The 7127-nt window shown below is 37.9% G+C and overlaps 1 long non-coding RNA gene across 1 annotated transcript; it reads right to left on the bottom strand.

Annotated features, from left to right (window-relative positions):
• Positions 1 to 625: 625 nt before the first annotated feature.
• Positions 626 to 2116, bottom strand: LOC131723287 (uncharacterized). Its single transcript, XR_009320205.1, has 3 exons — positions 1880 to 2116; positions 1165 to 1284; positions 626 to 724 (listed from the first exon to the last, which is right to left on the bottom strand). It is a non-coding gene; the product is annotated as an uncharacterized LOC131723287 (long non-coding RNA).
• Positions 2117 to 7127: the final 5011 nt, after the last annotated feature.

Genomic DNA, 7127 nt, shown 5'->3' with positions numbered 1-7127 from the left:
CTGTTAAATAACTAATTCATAATAATATAGAGCTATAAATATGTTTATAAAGATGAAAGTCTTAACAGGCACACATTGTTCCTTTCTTCTTATAAAGAACATCTTCAATCTCTATATCAGTTTAAAAATAAAACTACCTAATACATAAACCTTACAGACCCTACAACTGAATCCATTACACTACAACACTCAATGGTGTGAAATTTAGAAAGAATCACATAAATATCTTAAGTACAAATGGCAACAAATCCCATTTACTAAGAAGCAAGTGTAAATGCTCCCCATCAGTTAACAGAATAAATAATGGTACCGTTTATTAATAGCTATGTATTAATCTGACATTCTAGTGCATGCGTTTCATTGGGGATAATCTGTGGTAATGGTACTTGAAAATTGAGGGAGCTCTTCATTCTGTTTTTTTTTTATTTACAGCATTTAATCAACATTTTAAATAATTGCCATTTGACAGATAAAAGTGCTTTCATAGTTGTTTTAAGCAAGGTGTAAAAAGAGTACTGACTGCTCTGTTTATATATGTACGTTTTACAATAAATATAGATGCAGTCAAAAAAAATGTATTTGAACACCTGTAGTTTAGATTTTATTAACAATATTACAATAGTATCTGTATTACCGTTACACAGTTCTCCCTGACAGCACTCATCTCGCGGGAAAGCTGTTGTTACAGAACAAGTTGATGCACATCCCTTGCTGACGGTGACACCTATCAACGAATCCAAAAAGAAAGTTAGTCATAATTCTATAACTATTATCTCATCAATTGACAAAGGGCTTTGTTACTCTTGCCATTTCAAACATTGTATTAGAGAATAAAAACAATGTGAAGCATGTAATAAAAAGTATTTTAGCTTGGATTTGTAGGTGGAGGTACATTTACAAAACAGCCCTGATTGTAGAGATACATTTATCTGGCTTGAATACTATTGTTAGCTGATTGAATGGTGACTTAAATGTGGGAAACATTAGTGCAATGTAAACTTGTCTCTTGTGATGACTGCAGATATGTTCTTGTCCTTATTTAGAAAGAAGCTGCTGGAAAAATCTATGTTAATCCCAACACTAAGTAGGAATTGACGAGAGAAAGAGAAGCCAGTTAAACTTGTTATAGTCAGAGAAACCCGGCCCTTCGGGATCATTACTTACCAGTTCCAGTTAGTTTGTAAGTGGTTTTACAGAACTTGTCACCGTACCCACAGACTGTTATATCTTTACAATTAGATTCATCTGTCAAGTCAGTGCAGGTGTAGCATTTCAAGAGGTCCACTGCAAAACAAGCCAGGGAGAGCCAATGAATAAGGAAGGAGAGGCTGAGCTACGGCTGGCTCAATTAGACACATACCTGATAATGTTTCAATACGTTTATCAATCTCTTCATAATGAAACATTGATAAAGTCCTATTGATAAAACATTACTGTCTACCTGACATTTGTAAATGTGAACATTTCAATGCTCCCCTTATCATTGACTGTTACCCAGCCCATCTCATCTCAGTATCTCTGCTAAAAGCCTAACCTGGATGCAGCTGAGTTATAACTATTAACTTGAACGATCACTATTTTTTAGCAATCTCTTTCTGCAATGAGATCTCATTTACCAGGGTGAAGTTGTGTGACTACACAAAGAGACAGTGTAGTGCAAGGATTCAATAAGGTTTCTAGTTTGAGTGAGAGCAGCTACACTGGAGGATGATTACAGCCCTTTTATTTTTTATTTTATTTCTGATTCCCGTTGTTTTGTTTGTTTGCCTCCAGGTGGTGTTTTGTTAAAGTTCTCCAGTTAGAACATGTGAACATGTGACCAATCAGTGTGCCGCCTCAGTGACTGCCATTGTATAATTAACAATAACGTTAGCATTACCGTTACACTGAGATGTACCGCAGCACTTCACAGTAGTGGATGGTGTGCAATCCTGAGCACATGCCTTTGATACTGGAACATCTATAAAAGTGATACAACAAACGAGGTTAGACACCAGATACCCTTAGCAATCAATTGACATTGAATGTATTCTCATTGTCAAGGGGGTCCTGGAAGGCACAACACCATTGCATATAATGGATGTAAATATAGAGCTCAATACCACCATCGTATGAACTCTTCATTAATCTCACAGGTGATTCCCACAGCCTGGGTGATATATCAACCCCTTATTAAAATACAGTGCAAAAAGGTCTGTGATAAAGTGCCAAAGAGCAAATTACAGGTCTGGTAAACCACAGTTAACTATTGTATTAATTTTGTTGTTTATAAATCACTTTGCTTATCATGTTCTGTCATGCATCGCAATGTGTGACTCTTTAAAAATACTCCAAAGTTAAAAGCACCCCCTGTAGCCTCTACTGAGCTCTGAAACAGGTCCTCTCTCTCAGTACTCAGACTGTGATCATGAACCTGCAACCTTCAAGACTCTCAGTGTACTTCACAAATACCACAACATACATTTACTATGGAGTTGACACACAGGCCCTTGTCCTTTTAAATGTGCAGAGGAGAAGGAACCAGCTGGCGACAGAGACACAGGTATCAGTCACCTTTCCCCTTGTGATCACAGCTTACCTGGGGCAGTGAGGGTATAAGTGCTCTGACATTGTGTGTCAGCTGCAGCGCAGGCTGTTGCTGCACATTTAGTTTCGTCAGCTTCATTAGTACAAGTGTTGCAACTCAAGGCGTTTCCTGAAAGATAAACACAGGGGTTTAATGAATAGGTCTCCAGCAGCTCATTGCACTGCCATCTAGAATCAAAGGCATGGAGGGCTATTCAACTGAGCTAAACTGTGGTCGATCTATAATGACTAATTAAACTTGGAGCCTGATGCTTTGTGTGGCAAGATTAAGAAAGTCAAACCTCTTCCTGTAGAAATAACTATGTGAGCGGGGAGAAGGGTTGTCTTCATGATACAAACGAAGAGAGGATTTAGGGATTAGATCACTTGAATATTCATTTTAAACCCTAAAAAGGTCTTTAAGAACACCTTAGTAATATTGTGTCATTGTTTCTCATTTTGTAACATAAATCTACATTGTCTCTCTTTAAAAATGTAATACAAATATAATTAATAAAACATCCCATGGTGTTTTTTAAACTATATACATATCAAAGATTAATGTGAAAAAAAACATACACAAGCAAACCAAAAATGTATCAATTTGGTGGATTTTAAAGCTGGGCTGGAACTATTTTATCAGTTAATAGCAGTCTTACCATTACAATATCCTGTTTTGCAGCAAGTTGTCCTCACGTTTTTGTCTGCTGTATTGTCAACAGCTTTGCAATCAGCTGCACAGGACTTAATGACAACAGGCACTCCTGTAAGGTGGAGAAAAGCAAGGTTAGTGGTGACAGAACCAGCTAGTGCCAAATCAGTGATTCTGACAAATCAATAAGCAGTGCATTTATACAGAATCAAATCCTCTGTGACTCTACACTAACATGTACATATTACGGTACCAGCATTCTGCTTTTATTTTTCCATGTGGGACAATATTGCATGCTCTGGGAAAAAGAAAGTGTCCACTGAAGGTTAATATGTGAGGCATAAGTTACTGTACAAAGTTATGTGTTCCGTTATTCTAAAACAGGGCTCTACCATGCTTAATAATAGTCAGTTAATGATAAGAAAGTTATGTATTTTAAATCTCTAAACATGGGAAATGTGGATGCAAAGTAGCAATGAAGCAGTGAGGTGTATGTAATGTTAGATTTGAGGATTACGAAAAGGATTGCTAAGAATGGACTCCTTAGACATGAACACAACTGCTCTCAACGGCCTCCGTTCACCAGCTGGAATTCACAAGCACCAAACTGGAAACACAAAGAATAGAAACCCCAAATGAAGGAGAAGCGCTTACCTGCCCCGTTCAGTTTGTAGTCACTCTTGCAGAATGCTTCAGCTGCACATGGACTCGAAGTACAGGAACTTTCATCGGTTGTTTCAGCACATTTGAAGCAAATCAATTTATCTGTAAAACAAGCAAGACCTAGTTTAAACAATACGTTTGAGTTAGTAGGGGGCTTGGTGGTCCAGTGGTTAACGATTCAATCCCAGCTCAGCCATCGTGTCATGCTGAGTGTGTGAGACCCTGAGCAAGTCTCTTAACCTCCTTGTGCTCCGTCCCTCGGATGAGACGTTAAACAAACGAGGTCCGATTGGAAGTGACTCTGCAGCAGCAGTTGTTGAGTTGCTTTGGATAAAAACATCTGTTAAATAACTAATTCATAATAATATAGAGCTATAAATATGTTTATAAAGATGAAAGTCTTAACAGGCACACATGGTTCCTTTCCTCTTATAAAGAACATCTTCAATCTCTATATCAGTTTAAAAATAAAACTACCTAATACATAAACCTTACAGACCCTACAACTGAATCCATTACACTACAACACTCAATGGTGTGAGATTCAGAAAGAATCACATAAATATCTTAAGTACAAATGGCAACAAATCCCATTTACTAAGAAGCAAGTGTAAATGCTCCCCATCAGTTAACAGAATAAATAATGGTACCGTTTATTAATAGCTATGTATTAATCTGACATTCTAGTGCATGCGTTTCATTGGGGATTATCTGTGGTAATGGTACTTGAAAATTGAGGGAGCTCTTCATTCTGTTTTTTTTTTTATTTACAGCATTTAATCAACATTTTAAATAATTGCCATTTGACAGATAAAAGTGCTTTCATAGTTGTTTTAAGCAAGGTGTAAAAAGAGTACTGACTGCTCTGTTTATATATGTACGTTTTACAATAAATATAGATGCAGTCAAAAAAAATGTATTTGAACACCTGTAGTTTTGATTTTATTAACAATATTACAATAGTATCTGTATTACCGTTACACAGTTCTCCCTGACAGCACTCATCTCGCGGGAAAGCTGTTGTTACAGTACAAGTTGATGCACATCCCTTGCTGACGGTGACACCTATCAACGAATCCAAAAAGAAAGTTAGTCATAATTCTATAACTATTATCTCATCAATTGACAAAGGGCTTTGTTACTCTTGCCATTTCAAACATTGTATTAGAGAATAAAAACAATGTGAAGCATGTAATAAAAAGTATTTTAGCTTGGATTTGTAGGTGGAGGTACATTTACAAAACAGCCCTGATTGTAGAGATACATTTATCTGGCTTGAATACTATTGTTAGCTGATTGAATGGTGACTTAAATGTGGGAAACATTAGTGCAATGTAAACTTGTCTCTTGTGATGACTGCAGATATGTTCTTGTCCTTATTTAGAAAGAAGCTGCTGGAAAAATCTATGTTAATCCCAACACTAAGTAGGAATTGACAACAGAAAGAGAAGCCAGTTAAACTTGTTATAGTCAGAGAAACCCGGCCCTTCGGGATCATTACTTACCAGTTCCAGTTAGTTTGTAAGTGGTTTTACAGAACTTGTCACCATACCCACAGACTGTTATATCTTTACAATTAGATTCATCTGTCAAGTCAGTGCAGGTGTAGCATTTCAAGAGGTCCACTGCAAAACAAGCCAGGGAGAGCCAATGAATAAGGAAGGAGAGGCTGGGCTACGGCTGGCTCAATTAGACACATACCTGATAATGTTTCAACACGTTTATCAATCTCTTCATAATGAAACATTGATAAAGTCCTATTGATAAAACATTACTGTCTACCTGACATTTGTAAATGTGAACATTTCACTGCTCCCCTTATCATTGACTGTTACCCAGCCCATCTCATCTCAGTATCTCTGCTAAAAGCCTAACCTGGATGCAGCTGAGTTATAACTATTAACTTGAACGATCACTATTTTTTAGCAATCTCTTTCTGCAATGAGATCCCATTTACCAGGGTGAAGTTGTGTGGCTACACAAAGAGACAGTGCAGTGCAAGTATTCAATAAGGTTTCTAGTTTGAGTGAGAGCAGCTACACTGGAGGATGATTACAGCCCTTTTATTTTTTATTTTATTACTGATTCCCGTTGTTTTGTTTGTTTGCCTCCAGGTGGTGTTTTGTTAAAGTTCTCCAGTTAGAACATGTGAACATGTGACCAATCAGTGTGCCGCCTCAGTGACTGCCATTGTATAATTAACAATAACGTTAGCATTACCGTTACACTGAGATGTACCGCAGCACTTCACAGTAGCGGATGGTGTGCAATCCTGAGCACATGCCTTTGATACTGGAACATCTATAAAAGTGATACAACAAACGAGGTTAGACACCAGATACCCTTAGCAATCAATTGACATTGAATGTATTCTCATTGTCAAGGGGGTCCTGGAAGGCACAACACCATTGCATATAATGGATGTAAATATAGAGCTCAATACCACCATCGTATGAACTCTTCATTAATCTCACAAGTGATTCCCACAGCCTGGGTGATATATCAGCCCCTTATTAAAATACAGTGCAAAAAGGTCTGTGATAAAGTGCCAAAGAGCAAATTACAGGTCTGGTAAACCACAGTTAACTATTGTATTAATTTTGTTGTTTATAAATCACTTTGCTTATCATGTTCTGTCATGCATCGCAATGTGTGACTCTTTAAAAAAAATCCAAAGTTAAAAGCACCCCCTGTAGCCTCTACTGAGCTCTGAAACAGGTCCTCTCTCTCAGTACTTAGACTGTGATCATGAACCTGCAACCTTCAAGACTCTCAGTGTACTTCACAAATACCACAACATACATTTACTATGGAGTTGACACACAGGCCCTTGTCCTTTTAAATGTGCAGAGGAGGAGGAACGAGCTGGCGACAGAGACACAGGTATCAGTCACCTTTCCCCTTGTGATCACAGCTTACCTGGGGCAGTGAGGGTATAAGTGCTCTGACATTGTGTGTCAGCTGCAGCGCAGGCTGTTGCTGCACATTTAGTTTCGTCAGCTTCATTAGTACAAGTGTTGCAACTCAAGGCGTTTCCTGAAAGATAAACACAGGGGTTTAATGAATAGGTCTCCAGCAGCTCATTGCACTGCCATCTAGAATCAAAGGCATGGAGGGCTATTCAACTGAGCTAAACTGTGGTCGATCTATAATGACTAATTAAACTTGGAGCCTGATGCTTTGTGTGGCAAGATTAAGAAAGTCAAACCTCTTCCTGTAGAAATAACTATGTGAGCGGGGAGAAGGG

The sequence above is a fragment of the Acipenser ruthenus genome, chromosome 54 (genome assembly GCF_902713425.1).
Source record: "Acipenser ruthenus chromosome 54, fAciRut3.2 maternal haplotype, whole genome shotgun sequence".
NCBI lineage: Eukaryota > Metazoa > Chordata > Actinopteri > Acipenseriformes > Acipenseridae > Acipenser > Acipenser ruthenus.
Note: the sequence above shows the minus strand (reverse complement) of the source record. Positions and strands in the feature narration are given on the sequence as shown.